General features: G+C 39.8%; 1 pseudogene; it reads left to right on the top strand.

The window, feature by feature from the left end:
* The first annotated feature begins 3,197 nt into the window (after positions 1 to 3,197).
* Positions 3,198 to 14,019, top strand: LOC133226734 (tripartite motif-containing protein 5-like; annotated as a pseudogene).
* The last annotated feature ends 265 nt before the right edge of the window (positions 14,020 to 14,284 follow it).

Here is a 14,284-nt window from a genome sequence, read left to right as displayed (position 1 = left end):
CCCCTTTTTTATTTTTTAAGACAGCCAGATGTAATTCAGTCGCGAGCTTTTGAGTGTTCTGTTGAAGAGTTTTGACAATACAAGGAAGAATAATTATGAGAAGCAGAATTAGAGCGGCCACAGCAGTACAGCTAAAAATAGTAGACAGAATTTTTTTTTTTTTAAATAAAGTTAGAAAATGCGTGGAAAAAGTCATTTGCTGTTCTTGTGGCAGTAAAATCTAATTGGAAATGTTTCATGGTCTTTATCTGATTGTGAAGTTTTCTTAAATCTAAACTAATGTTGGAACTATTTTATACCCCCAAAATGTGGTTTTTAATCTTTTCCCAGTTATAATCTGTCTTATTTACTTTTAGGGGTGTTACACAAATCTACAGTGTCAACTTCATCTTTAATTTCTGTAATTTAGTCTCAATATGTGTTACCACTTTTTATAGGGCATCTACCTTTATTTTTAACTTTTTATCTATAATTTTTGTGTTGTGAGTGTTAAAGAGACATTTTTAGACACAGTATTAACATATTGAGCAGTATATACTTGTTGAGTCAATGATATTGTTGCCACAGTAACAGAAGTAATTGTAGTTATTAAAGCTGATATTTCCAAGATAAGTAAGCCCACAAACTGTTGTGATCGCATCAAATTTTGTAGGTGTTGTAACACAGCAAGACCATAGTTATCATACCAATAGGTCACAGTCACAGGCACCATGAGATAGGCTGGACACTGTAACACTATAAAGGAGCAAGCATTATATTGAGAGGTCAAACAGGATGAGAGTATACATTGTTCACAAGTTACTATATTACGTCTACCTCCTTTTTTACTGACCGCTTTGGCCCTGATCACTATGTCTGTATTGTAAAACGCCTGTTGTGGGTGCACTGGGGAGCAGCTGTAGGCGTTGTCCCAGGGGAGCAGTGTCTCCAGCAGTAGGAGGCAGAATGCGAGTGGCAGGCTGTGGGCTGCGGCGCCCATGGTGGGCAGAGGGGCGGGGGTCGCGGACTTAAGCTAGCCACCGCCTGGGCTCTGGGCGTTCTCCTCTTGTCGGCTGGAGCTGCGCTGGTCTGGACGGCACTCTGCGGGTGCGCTCTCTTATCTGGCTTTTACTCCCCGCACAAACTTTTTTGGCTCTAGGTCACAGGGTGTAGTGAGGAGGGTGTGGGGCGTGGCTGGCGGCTCTCGGTGATTCAAATTGGCGAATCTGCGTCCTGAGGAAAAATATAAACATACCCTCTCCCACAAGTTAGCAACACATCAGGCCAGGATATGAAATTCATACCTTAACCCACCTGCATTTTGATGGTGAATTTTGTGAGAATTTTTGGCCTTATCAATTTTTTTATGTAAGTTTAAAGCAATTACTTTAGTCAATGTATCTACCAAAGCATTTTTTATATGTAAAGGGCCAAACAAGCCGGAATGGGCTCTCTGTGCCACAAAATATTTTTTTTTTTTAATTTTATTTTATTTTTAAACTTTACATAATTGTATTAGTTTTAACAAATTTTTATTAAAGTATAAAAGAGATAGACAAAGCTTCTGACATAGACATCAGAAGGGGGAAGAAATAGTGCCCCCCCCCCCCCCCCGCTAGTTTTAGCAATCTGTTTTATGTCTGTTAGAAAGCTATTAATCAGATAAGAGAGACACCTCAAGGCTGAGAGAGTTTCACCAGGCCCCTCTCCCACAATATGCATTTTTGAGATAGGAAGGCATGAGGTGTATCATCCCCCAGCCATCAAATAATTGATATCAATACTGGTTTGTTGAGCTATTATCTGCCCAAGATTTGAGAAAAGGAAAAATGTTAGTCTTAGGTGGAACCACTTTGAAGAAAGGCAAAGTGAAAGTGAAAGTGAAGTCACTCAGTCTTGTCTGACTCTTTGTGACCCGACGGACTGTAGCCTACCAGGCTTCTCCGTCCGTGGGATTTTCCAGGCAAGAGTACTGGAGTGTGGTTTCATTTCCTTCTCCCGGGGATCTTCCCGACCCAGGGATCGAACCTGGGCCTCCCACATTGTAGGCAGATGCTTTTTCTGAGTCAGGGAAGTCTGAAGAAAGGCAAATTCCAAAGCAAATACATAGTTTCATTAACATAGCTTATGAAAAACATTTCCATAAGAAAACCTCAAGGTTTGAGAAAAGTTCATGCGGAACTAGGTGTCATCATGGCAACACAGAATTTAAGAGAAACCTTCTTTTAACTTTGTATAGAGAAGGAAAACATTCTGACACTTGTAGTTTGTTTCCTCCTGCCGCTTAAGGGAGACATAAAAGATGTCTGACACTTGCAGCCTATTTCCTCTGTTTGGAGATCCCTGGCCTTTCTGCCTGTTACCCTTTCAAAAGTCAGCTGAGTTTTCACTTTATTGTAACCCAGTAGGCTTCCCAGAAAAACAAAATACACACACATACACACACAACACAAAACAAAAAAAAAACAACAATAACAAAACCTAGAAGAGTAAGCCAATATTACCTTTACAGGAAGAAACATTCCAGGACTGATGTTATCCCTTATCCCCACATATCTAATCCAACTCCCAATCTTGTCCTTATACCTCTTCTTATCTCTCACTCTCACCTGCTGTCCAGCATTTCCTTCATCACCCTGTCCCTCGAGCTATCATCATCTCTCCACTGAGCAACTGTGCCTGCATCCTACCTGATCCTCCCTATTCCACACTGGGTCCATCCAACATCTCACAGGCCAAGAGCACAGCTGGTCATGCCCCTACTCCTCTCTGATGGGAAAACATTGAAACTTCTCCTGACTCTTAGAGATGGGTCCCTGAAAGTTATACAATTTGGGAAGTGTCATGTTTAATGTCACTGCAGCCTCTTGTGATGCAGAAAGCCCTGCAGTCTTCTGTACAGCAGCCACACTGGCCTTTTCAAACTCATACAAGATGATGTGTCTTCCACACACAACTCATTTCCTCTACCTGGAACGTTTTTTCTTCTTTCTCATTCCATTTTCCTTTATCTTCTTCAGTTTCCACTTTCACTGTTGTATTTTCAAGCTGAAATTCTTGGATAGCCCTTATTTTCTCCAATTATTTGATTTCTAAACAACATCTGCATCTTTTTGGTAATGTTTTCCACATTTGTTCTTTTGTATGTATACAAGTATATATATATATATATATATATATATATATATATATATATATATATGCACCTAAGACTGAATTCTTATTTACTCTTACTTTCCAGGTGAATATCAAATTAATAGTGGTTTAAATCTTCTGTTTAGACTCATATTTCTTTTTATGGATATTAGTCTAGTTGCTAGCATATGTTACTTATTAGTGATAATTAGTCAAATGGTCTTGCCCAATATATTGAGAGTTTTTTTTCAAAACTGACATTTATTTCTCCTGTGTTTATGTGTCTTCAGATACCTGACTTGTGTGATCGGTTGAGTATATTGATACTACCTCCCTCCCTATAATCCTCTTACACACACACATCTCTGGGCTCCTATCAATATCCTTGACCTATTTTCAGGCCAAGGTGAAATCACTGTTTACCCACTAAGACTTCCCAGTACCTCCCAAGTGATCTGTATCTCTTCACTTCCACACCCCCACTGCATTGGGTATTAATTGAGTCCATGAATTTGCCTTTGTTTGTCTTTGATTAGCTCAATGGGTAGGAGACAGGCCCCTAAAGGAGGACCGCTAATACATTAGGTTTAGTTCCACTCTGTATTGAAGATACGTGATCTTTGTGAGTCACCACCTCTCTTTACATATCTGATAATGGGTTTGCTTTCACCATGTACAGACACACATAGTCAAATATTGTATGTGTGTGCTCAGTTTTGATCGACTCTTTGCAACCTCATGAACTGAAGCCCGCCAGACTCCTCTGTCCATGGGATTTTCCTAGCAAGATTACTGGAGTGGGTTGCCATTTCCTCCTCCAGAGGATCTTCCTGACCCAGGGACTGAACCCGAGTCACCTGCATTGCCTGTATTGGCAGGCAGATTCTTTACCACTAAGCCACCTGGGAATCCTTGTCATATAGTAAAATTATGTCATGACAATAAGGGAAATCATTGTAAACATCCAACAAATGATGACAATGATTACATTGTGTTAAGTCTTCAGAGCAGGTCTATGTGATAAGAGAACACTTAAGGAGAGTTTACTGAAGTACAAGAGACAGTCATACTGATATTTTGATACTGAGGATATTTGAGGCATGGATAGATGGTGGGTCACATAAGGATCTTAGTGGAAAAAGTGTCAGGTCATCCTTTTGTTTAGTAAAATTACATAATAAAAATAATTCCACAGATAAGGATGGAATTTGTCATGTGACATGAATCAAGAGTAAAGTATTTAAAATTACTATGAAATGTCTTTACAGAATTATATTGGTTTCTGCCAAATATCAACATAAATCAGCTATAGATATACATATGTCCCTTCCCTCTTGAACCTCCCTCCCACCTCCCTCCCCATCCCACCCCTCCTGGTTGGTATAGAGTCCTGGTTTGAGTTCCCTGAGTCATACAGCAAATTCCCATTCAATTAAAAAAATAAATAAAAAATTTAAAAGTATTATGAAATGTCCTTTTTGCCAGGTCACCAAGCTTTTTATCTTGTATCTTCATGGTTCATTTTTGTTCCTCAATAATCTGGTCTTGGACTGTACTTGATTTATTCACAACTAGTATCTTGCATTTCTATCTTTCTTACTCGGTCCCCTTTTAAACCTTCCAACACTCAGGGATCTCTGAGAAAGAGAACCCTCAGAAGTCAGGACAAGTCGGAGCAGTTGAGCAGCTCTCATGGCATCAGGAATTGTGGTGAACCTACAGCAGGAGGTAACCTGCCCCATTTGCCTGGAGCTTCTGACAGAACCCCTGAGCCTTGACTGTGGCCATAGCTTCTGCCAAGCCTGCATCACTGCAAACAACATGGTGTCCATGAATGACCAAGACGAGGACAGGAGGTGCCCTGTGTGCAGAATTAGTTATGAGCCTGGGAACCTGCGGCCTAATAGGCATGTGGCCAACATAGTACAGAGGCTCAGAGAGGTCAAGTTGAGCCCAGAGGTGGAGCAAGAGAGAAATCTCTGTCTGCGCCATGGAGAGAAACTCATGCTCTTCTGTGAGGAGGACAGGGAAGTCATTTGCTGGCTTTGTGCACGGTCCCAGGAGCACCATGGTCACCACACATTCCTCATGGAAGAGGTTGCCCAGGACTATCAGGTAAGAGAGCGGAATGGAGGAAAGACAGATCATAAAGTGTTACTTGAGGGGAAATCTCCACTTTGCATTGGACTTTGTTTACCTGGTCACCATGGACTTGAGGCCTGTGATCTCTTTTCATCCTATGCCCATGCTCTGATGTGTGAGGGACGTTTCTGTGAATTCCCCCAGTTACAAAGTAATGATCCTACACATAGACTTTTAGTCAGAAGTAGGTGGAGATCTGATGCCCAAAGAACTCTCATGATGACTTTGAACAGGAGGGTAATGAGGACACTGGGTGAATTGAGGTGTGTGGTTTCCCTGCTGCAGGATCAGGTTTCTCTAGAACAAAGAGAACCAGTCTTCTTTGGAAAGAGAATGCTGACTCCTATCTCTTGAGTCTTAAGAATACATTCCCCTCCTCAGGTTTTCTCCCAGGTCATAGATTCTAATAGCTGTTCTCTACAGTTTTTGTAAAGTGGATTCTCTTTGGAAATCAGCCTCATTTCTCTCTCATTTATCCTCTACAGTGATGCTGAGAAAGCCCATAGCTTGACTCTGTGTGGTTCTTTTCTCACAGAAGAAACTCCAAGAAGCTCTAGAGAAGCTGAGGGAGAAGCAGCTGGAAGCTGAGGAGTTGGAAGTTAAAGTCAGAGCAGACATTGCTGCCTGGAAGGTAGGAGAAGGCACTTCCTGAGGGAGTTAGACAGATATCTTGGACAGGACCTTGGGTGGTCACAAGTAGCGGCCTTCCTCTTTGTTCCCTGACAGTTGTCATTTGATTAGTCTTTTCCTTCATCCTATCCCTGAGGGGGTGGTGCTAAAAAGGGAACATATCACAGATGAACATAGATCCTGGAAGGGAGGTATTTATACAGAGGGCATCTCTCATGAGGATAACAAGGGAACCTCAGATTCCATTCCTGTCATGTGTTTTTGTCCTTGACTCTTCTGATTGAGACATTTGGCAATGGCTCATGGCTCTGTCCTGGCTTCCCTGGTAGCTCAGCTGTTAAAGAGTCTGCCTTCAATGCAGGAGACCCCGGTTTGATTCCTTGGTTGGGAAGATCCCCTGGAGAAGGGATAGGCTACCCACTCCAGATTCTGGCCTGGAGAATTCCACAGACTGTATAGTTCATGGGGTCGCAAAGAGTTGGACACAACTGAATGACTTTCACTTACACTTTCATAGTTCAGTCAGACATAACTGAGCAACTTACACCTGTCCTCAGCTTTCAACCTTAGCAGAAGGTGGTGGGAGGGAGTCAAGTGTAATACAGGAAGGCACGAGCATCCTGGACATCTGTGTGAAGACTGAGTCACAGCCAGGGGTCCCATTTGGCTATGAGTTGTCTTCAACAATACAGACTTGGGACTATTATTTTGAAATGTGATGTAGAGAAAAAGAAATAGCATGTGAGCTTCCCTACTCATTGCTTCCCTCCTTCCTCTCTCTCTGTCTTCCTCTCTCTCTTTCTCGTACTCCTGAAGGACCAAATACAACGTGAGAGACAAAATGTGAAGGCAGTGTTTCAGAAACTGAGAAAGAACCTTAAATATGAGGAGGTGAAGGAACTGCAAAAACTGAAGGGTAAGGAGAAAGTTGGTCTACGTAACCTGGCAGACTCTGAGCATGGGCTGATCCAGCAGATCCAGCTGGTGAGAAATCTCATCTCAGATGTGGAACATCGTTTGAAAGGGTCAACAATGGAGATGCTGCAGGTAACACTGGGCAAGAAACCCCAGAATCTGTGATATGAACACTTGAACTTTACTGTTCGTATGATATATAGCTTTCTATGTTTTTAACTTCACCATTCTTGTATCATTGAATGCAAAATGTATGTCTTGTAGATAGCAATAGTGGCTTTTTATCAAGTCAAAAATCTTCCTTTTAATGGGAGTATTAATATAATGCCATTTAATAATGCAATCATTGACCTGGTTAAATTTATCATTTTTCTATTTGCATTCTGTATGGCTAGTTTTCATTCTTCTCTTTCACTTCAACTAGCTTCTTTTGTGTTAAATATCTCTGGTATAAAATATTGTTTTGTTATTTTTGAACTATGTATATTTTTTCTTTTTTCCTAATAGTTTCTCTAATGATTAGAATGTTTCCTATCCCATCATGATCTACTCCTAACACCAAGTGCATTTCAGTAAAAATAGAAACTTCCTGTACCACTGCTTCATTTCGTTCTAGCAACAACACAATGATGCTTTTAATATTACACCCAATCCTACAGGCTAATGCCTGCAAGCATCTGAACTTTTCAGAATAATGGGAAGAAAAATTCTCTTTTCTTCTGGAGTTTATGTCAGGAGATTTTTGTTTTCTTCATTAACTGAGAATAAAGTCAATATGAATGATAGTTGCTCAGTTGTGTCTGACTCTTTGCAACCTCATGGACTATACCCCACCAGACTCCTCTGTCCATGGAATTCTCCAGGCAAGAATACTGGAGTGGGATGTCATTTCCTTCTCCAAAGTCAACATAGGTGGAGTAAATAGAATTGGAGAAAGACACAGACCAGATTCTGATGACGAGTTTGGCGCTTCAAAATTAATCATTGATTAAAGTTGTAACTGTATTCACAAAATTTTCTACTTATTGCAGTTTTCTTTGATTTTTGTCATATAAAAGAAAACAGCAGAGAGACTTGTTTTTTGTTTTTTTGTGTGTGTGGATCCAGCTGTTGTACTAGTTTTTGGTAACATGGAAATAAGTCTAATAACAAAGACATCAAATATACTGATAAATATCTGCTCAAAGAAAACAACATCTCTGATGATTAAGAGGATTAGATAGCTATAAACTGTTAAGGACTTGAACAAAACTGATTCAGTACAAACTAAAGTGCAGATAAATGCTCTAGTTTTTGGACAGTGACTGAGTGCTTATTGGTTACATTATGAAAATGGGATACAAGAGAGGAGGCAGTTTAGTTGATGAATAGTAACTTACATATTAGACATCCTAAATTACTGATTCTTTTGACTCATTTTTTACTGAATAGATTAATAAGCATTTAAGAGACAAAGATTGCTGGGAAAAATAGCAATAACCTCAGATATGCAGATGACACCACTGTTATGGCAGAAAGTGAAGAGAAACTAAAGAGCCTCTTGTTGAAAGTGAAAGTGGAGAGTGAAAAAGTTGGCTTAAAGCTCAGCATTCAGAAAACTAAGATCATGGCATCTGGTCCCATCACTTCATGGAAAATAGATGCTGAAACAGTGGAAACAGTGTCAGACTTTCTTTTTTGGGGCTCCAAAATCACTGCAGAAAGTGATTCCAGCCATGAAATTAACAGATGCTTACTCCTTAGAAGGAAAGTTATGACCAACCTAGATAGCATATTCAAAAGCAGAGGATTTACTTTGCCAACAAAGGCCCATCTAGTCAAGGCTATGGTTTTTCCAGTGGTCATGTATGGATGTGAGAGTTGGACTGTGAAGAAAGCTGAGCACCAAAGAATTGATGCTTTTGAAGTGTGGTATTGGAAAAGACTCTTGAGGGTCCCTTGGATTGCAAGGAGATCCAACCAATCCATTCTAAAGGAGATCAGTCCTGAGTGTTCTTTGGAAGGACTGATGCTAAAGCTGAAACTCCAGTACTTTGGCCACCTCATGCAAAGAGTTGACTCATTGGAAAAGACTGTGATGCTGGGAGGGATTGGGGGCAGGAGGAGATGGGGACAAAAGAGGATGAGATGGCTGGATGGCATCATCAACTCTATGGACATGAGTTTGAGTGAACACCGGGAGTTGGTGATGGACAGGAAGGCCTGGCATGCCTTGATTCATGGGGTTGCAAAGAGTTGGACACGACTGAGCGACTGAACTGAACTGAACTGAAGAGACAAAACTGAGTAAAATTAAAGATTTGGAAATCAACTGCCCGTGCGTATGCTGAACTTAAGGGAGTGAAAGAGATCACTGATAGTGTGTAAAATGACGCTAGAGAGACATGAAAAACACATACATTAATACATTTGTTTACTTCCAGCCTCATAAAAGCCATGTTAATAGCGTGAAGAATATTAGGATTATGTATTCCTCTTTGGTTCTCCAAAGCCTGACTTCAAGCTTGGCAAATAATAGTATAACACTTGATACTTTTGTTGAATAAATTAAAGAACCATTAAGTATTCAAATAGCCTCATGGGGCATTTTATGCCTTTGCAGGAAAGTGAATATGTCGGTTTTTTTATGTTCTCTCATCAGCACATACTAAAAGCGTCCTGCTTTTACAAGCGTCAAAGCTATTTCACCTTTGTTGAAAATGTGACAGCGTCACAAGAGTTTTCTAGAATGATTGGCCTTGCTCTTGTCTTTACTTTTGCTCTCACATTGAGACAATCATATTCACACAATCAGGGGTGGTGGGGATGTAATGAAGATTTCTAAGTGGGAAGACCTATTACTCCTTGACTCATGTTTTTTTCCTCACTAGGATGTGAACAACATCATGAAAAGGTACGTGTGGGAGACCAGAGATAGTTCATTTATGGAATAAAAATAATTAAAATCACTGACTAGATTTATCTGGTGGCCAATTAGAGGGAAACAATGCTCAAGGCAGAAAAAGTGGTATATAGATTTGCCTTCAATTTCTGTTCACAAATCAAGGCTAAATTTTTCCTAATGATTAAGAATGGACCAACTTCTACTGTAGATAATTGCAGTCATTGAAAGTCACAGAGTTTAGTCAGTAGCCATAATAGGAATAAGACGTTGCAATGACAGACTTCTGTGACCCCAAATATTTAATTCACACTTGGTGTCTTTATGCGACTCAGCTTTCGTATTTAGTAGGTGCTTGAATTACCTTGGGAGAGTCATGTCTTCTTTATCGGCCAAGCACCCAAATTGGAGAGAACTCCTTTATATTTGAATTTTGCCTAGTGTATAGAAAAGACTTGGCCCTTCTATACCTTTCTGATTAGATTTCCAAAAACAGACTTGAATATCAAAGACTATTATGGCTGTGCTGCAAACAGTTGATCCATCTTGCTCATATACTCTACAAGGCAGAATGGAAAGTTAGCATCCTTGTGTTTGAATTTCCACATGTACATGGTAGCATCAAGATTTTTACAAACACATAAAATTTAAACCACTGTTACTCTAGTATTCCTAATGTCCTGTTTCTCAAGGGTTTGTCATTATTCCCAGAGAACCTGAGATCTCAGGGTGTTCTGAGAGCCTGTGTATTGGGGAGCAGACTTTGAAGACCTGGGTACTCTCTAGACAGTGTTCTCATACCTGGTATGTCTCAAACACCTGGGAGCCAGGTCCTGCTACCTAACTTTCTGACACCTCCCTGGAACATGTACCTATGCAGGGATTTTTCCACAAATTAATTTTTTGTGGTACCAAAATATTATTTCAAATAATTTCATATGCTTTCTAGGAGCTAGAGAGGGAGAAGTTAATGATTTCACTAAAGAAGGAAGAAACTGTCCTCTGACAGGTCAGTACAGTTCCAGGTCACATGGAGGGTAACTAGGAAGTTGGACATTCGCACATTCCTTCTGGCGCCAAAGTCAGGTGTCCAGTCTCTCCTTTCCCAAGACAGTTCAAGTGCATCAGTGGAGTGAAAGTCAGTGGTTTTAGGGGAACAAGAAGTCAATTGTGTGGGAGTCAATCTTTTTCTTCCCTAGGAGTGAAACCTTAACCCTGAAGAAGTCCAGAACTCTCCCCAAGGGACAAAGGAGAATGTGTTCAGCTCTCGATCTGACAGACGTACAGCGAGTGTATAATGGTGAGGAGTGCTACCTAAGTGGGTGTCTGTGGAATTCTTGTGATGGGGTAAAATGGGGAGCAGCCTCCAATTTCTAGATGTGGATAGAGACAGCAAAGCCTAGATACTTTGTCCTGACGATGTGGTCATATTTATGGGAAGTGACCAAGTGTTTGTTCATTTCTCTTTCATCAGTTCAGTACCTCACCACAGCCCTTCCCCTAATCTGAAAAAAATAGATTTCAGAGCTGACTCCCTGGCTTATATGTAACATTATGGTTTATTATCGTTATTTCAGGGCTGACAGATGTGCAACGCTACTGGGGTAAGGAAACATCACAATGTTATCAAGCCACCCTATTTTCATCATCTTTTAGACTTTTTCATTTTCTATTACATCTCATATTTTAAGATGTCCATTTCCACTCCCAACACACACATGCACACACACACACACACACACACACACACATACACTACCTTTCCATTTAAGTTTTTTTAAGATCCCTTTTACAGTGTTACAAATAAACCTACATCATAGACCTAATCCAACTCTGTAATTTTTCCACAGTTCACATGTTCCTGAATCTTCTTGCTAGGACCTTGCCATTTCTGAGGACCAAAAGCAATTGAGATATGTGTGCGATTTGGAACCAAACAATATATATAAGAATGATGATTTTGAAGATCATGGTGTCCTGAGCTCCCCAGTTATCACATCACAGAAATATCACTGGGAGGCAGATGTGTCAGAAAAACCTGCCTGGATCCTGGGAGCATATGGTAGAAAACAGCATGGATATAAGATGAAGTTTCTATTTGAAAACAAGGGAAATTGTCAATATGTCTACTGGAGATATCAACCTAAATATAGCTACTGGATTAGAGGGTTAAAAAATATGTTCAGTTTGAATATGATGCTTTTGATGAGTCTTCTTCCTCAGGTCCCTTGATCTTAACCCTCTCCCTGAGTATTCCTCCTCATTGTATTGGGGTTTTCTTAGACTATAATACTGATGTCTTATTTGTCAATGTCACAAACCAAGGAATTCTCATCTATAAACTCTCTTCATCTTCCTTTACTCGGAAAATATTTCCATATTTTAATCCTGGGAAATGTAATGCTCCCATAACTCTGTGATGGCCAAACTCTTGAACTTCCTTAGATTCACACTCACTTCTTTGTAGTGTCTCTTGATATATGTGCAGATTTCTATGGAAGGAATGATGCTAAAGCTGAAACTCCAGTACTTTGGGCACTCATGCGAAGAGTTGACTCATTGGAAAAGACTCTGATGCTGGGAGGGATTGGAGGCAGGAGAAGGGGACGACAGAGGATGAGATGGCTGGATGGCATCACCGACTAGATGGACATTAGTCTGGGTGAACTCTGGAAGTTGGTGATGGACAGGGAGGCCTGGCGTGCTGTGATTCATGGGGTCGCAAAGAGTCGGACACGACTGAGCGACTGAACTGACTGAACTGAACTGAAGACACCTTTGCTTATCTACTATTGCTCCACCCGTCCGTCTTGTTCAATTTAAATGTCCTTAATTCATCAAAGGCTTCCTTGGTGACTCATTGGTAAAGAATCTGCCTACCAAAGCAGGAGACCTTCAATGCAGGTGGGTTAAATCCCTGGGTCAAGAAGATCCCCTGGAGAAGGAAACGGCTACCTACTACAGTATTCTTGTCTGGGAAATCCCATGGACAGAGGAGACTGGTGGGCTACTGTTCATGGGGTCACAAAGAGTCAGACATGAGTTAGCGACTAAATAACAACAACAACAATTCATCAATAGGGTACAAGATTTGTTTGTATCATATTTTCCCAATATCATTTTTGCATTAGGAGAAAATTTTAATTCATCATTCCCCATATCCTAAGGAAAAAAGACTGATGCCTCGTAAAGAAAGAATAGTATTGACGGGATGTCTCTGCCAAATTTTTACAATCTCATTTCCTCTGCCACTGACTGCTTAAGAAGAAGGAAAGCTTTTCAACAACTTTTGCACACTGTCACTTAGTTTAGGAGTCATTCTCTAAAGAATGAGTGCTGAGCAGTGTCTCTGTTTATCCTTCATGTCCCTTATTCATCAAGGAATTAAGGAGAAAATATCATAAATGATATGTACTAAGAGCGGAAGTTTTGTGTCCAGAGTATTTGAGTTCAAGACCTGTCTCTCTACACATTAGCAGTATAATCTTAAATAACATCCCTAAACACTGTGCTTATTTTCTTAAAGTAATTTTGATATAAAAATTGCAACATACATAAAATCATTGTGAGAAGATAAAAATTACTAAATGTAAAGTATGTAAGTGTCTCAGCTTAAATATTTGATCTATTAATTAATGAAAAATAAAACATTTGTCAGTGTCTTATTAAACAGGTTTGTGCTTTCAGGGGCATAATGTTTTGTTTTATTTTTTATTGACCTCTCTTTTTCCAGATCCTAGATACCTTTGTCCCTCTGTCCAGATCACTCCAAGCAGCTCTCCCTGTCACAGATTGTTAGAATTTTATTATAGTTTTTCTGTTTCTACCCACTGGCTCTTAGCAAGTAAACTAGATTCTGTGATACTCAGGGTCTCATTTGTAAGAAAAAAAGAGTTATACAAAATTTACCTGATTAGTATTGTGAAAGTTAAACAATACAATGTTTGAAACAATACCTGTAATTTCTTGCACATGAGGGAGTAGTCCCATAGGGTGTCTGTTCTTTCTTTGATTCCCTTTCACCGAAATCACTTTAAGAATATATGCTAGTTTCCTTTCAAAATTATTTCCATTTCTATGTTTTAAGAAACAGAATGCATTGACTAAGAGATTATACTTTTCTTTCAATCTTACCTAATTTTTAAATAAATCTTTCTCTGTATAAATAGCTTTTTTTCTTTCTTTATTTTGCCAACACCAAGAGACACATGGCATCTTAGTTTCCTGAGCAGGAAGCAAACTGGCACTCCCCCTAGAGTGGAAATGCCAAGTCTTAATCACTGGACTGCCAGGGAAGTTCCACCTTTTCTTATTTTTAAAAACTTTTCTGCAGTAAACATGTCTCATTGAAATTGAATTTTAATTTGTCACTTTGCCAAGTTTTAAAATTTATCATTCCCAATGATATGTTAAGACTCAGAAGTGTAATTGTGGGATTTGTTACCAGTTTTGTAGCTAAGTGTTTGTCTGTTCTGATCAGACTTACTATTGCAATAATGTGAAAGCTGTCAGAAAGACCTTGAATGTGGAATAGAAGCAGAAGATATTAAGAAGAGGTGGCAAGAATACACAGAAGAACTGTACAAAAAAGATCTTCACGAC

The sequence above is a fragment of the Bos javanicus genome, chromosome 15 (assembly GCF_032452875.1).
Source record: "Bos javanicus breed banteng chromosome 15, ARS-OSU_banteng_1.0, whole genome shotgun sequence".
NCBI lineage: Eukaryota > Metazoa > Chordata > Mammalia > Artiodactyla > Bovidae > Bos > Bos javanicus.
Note: the sequence above shows the minus strand (reverse complement) of the source record. Positions and strands in the feature narration are given on the sequence as shown.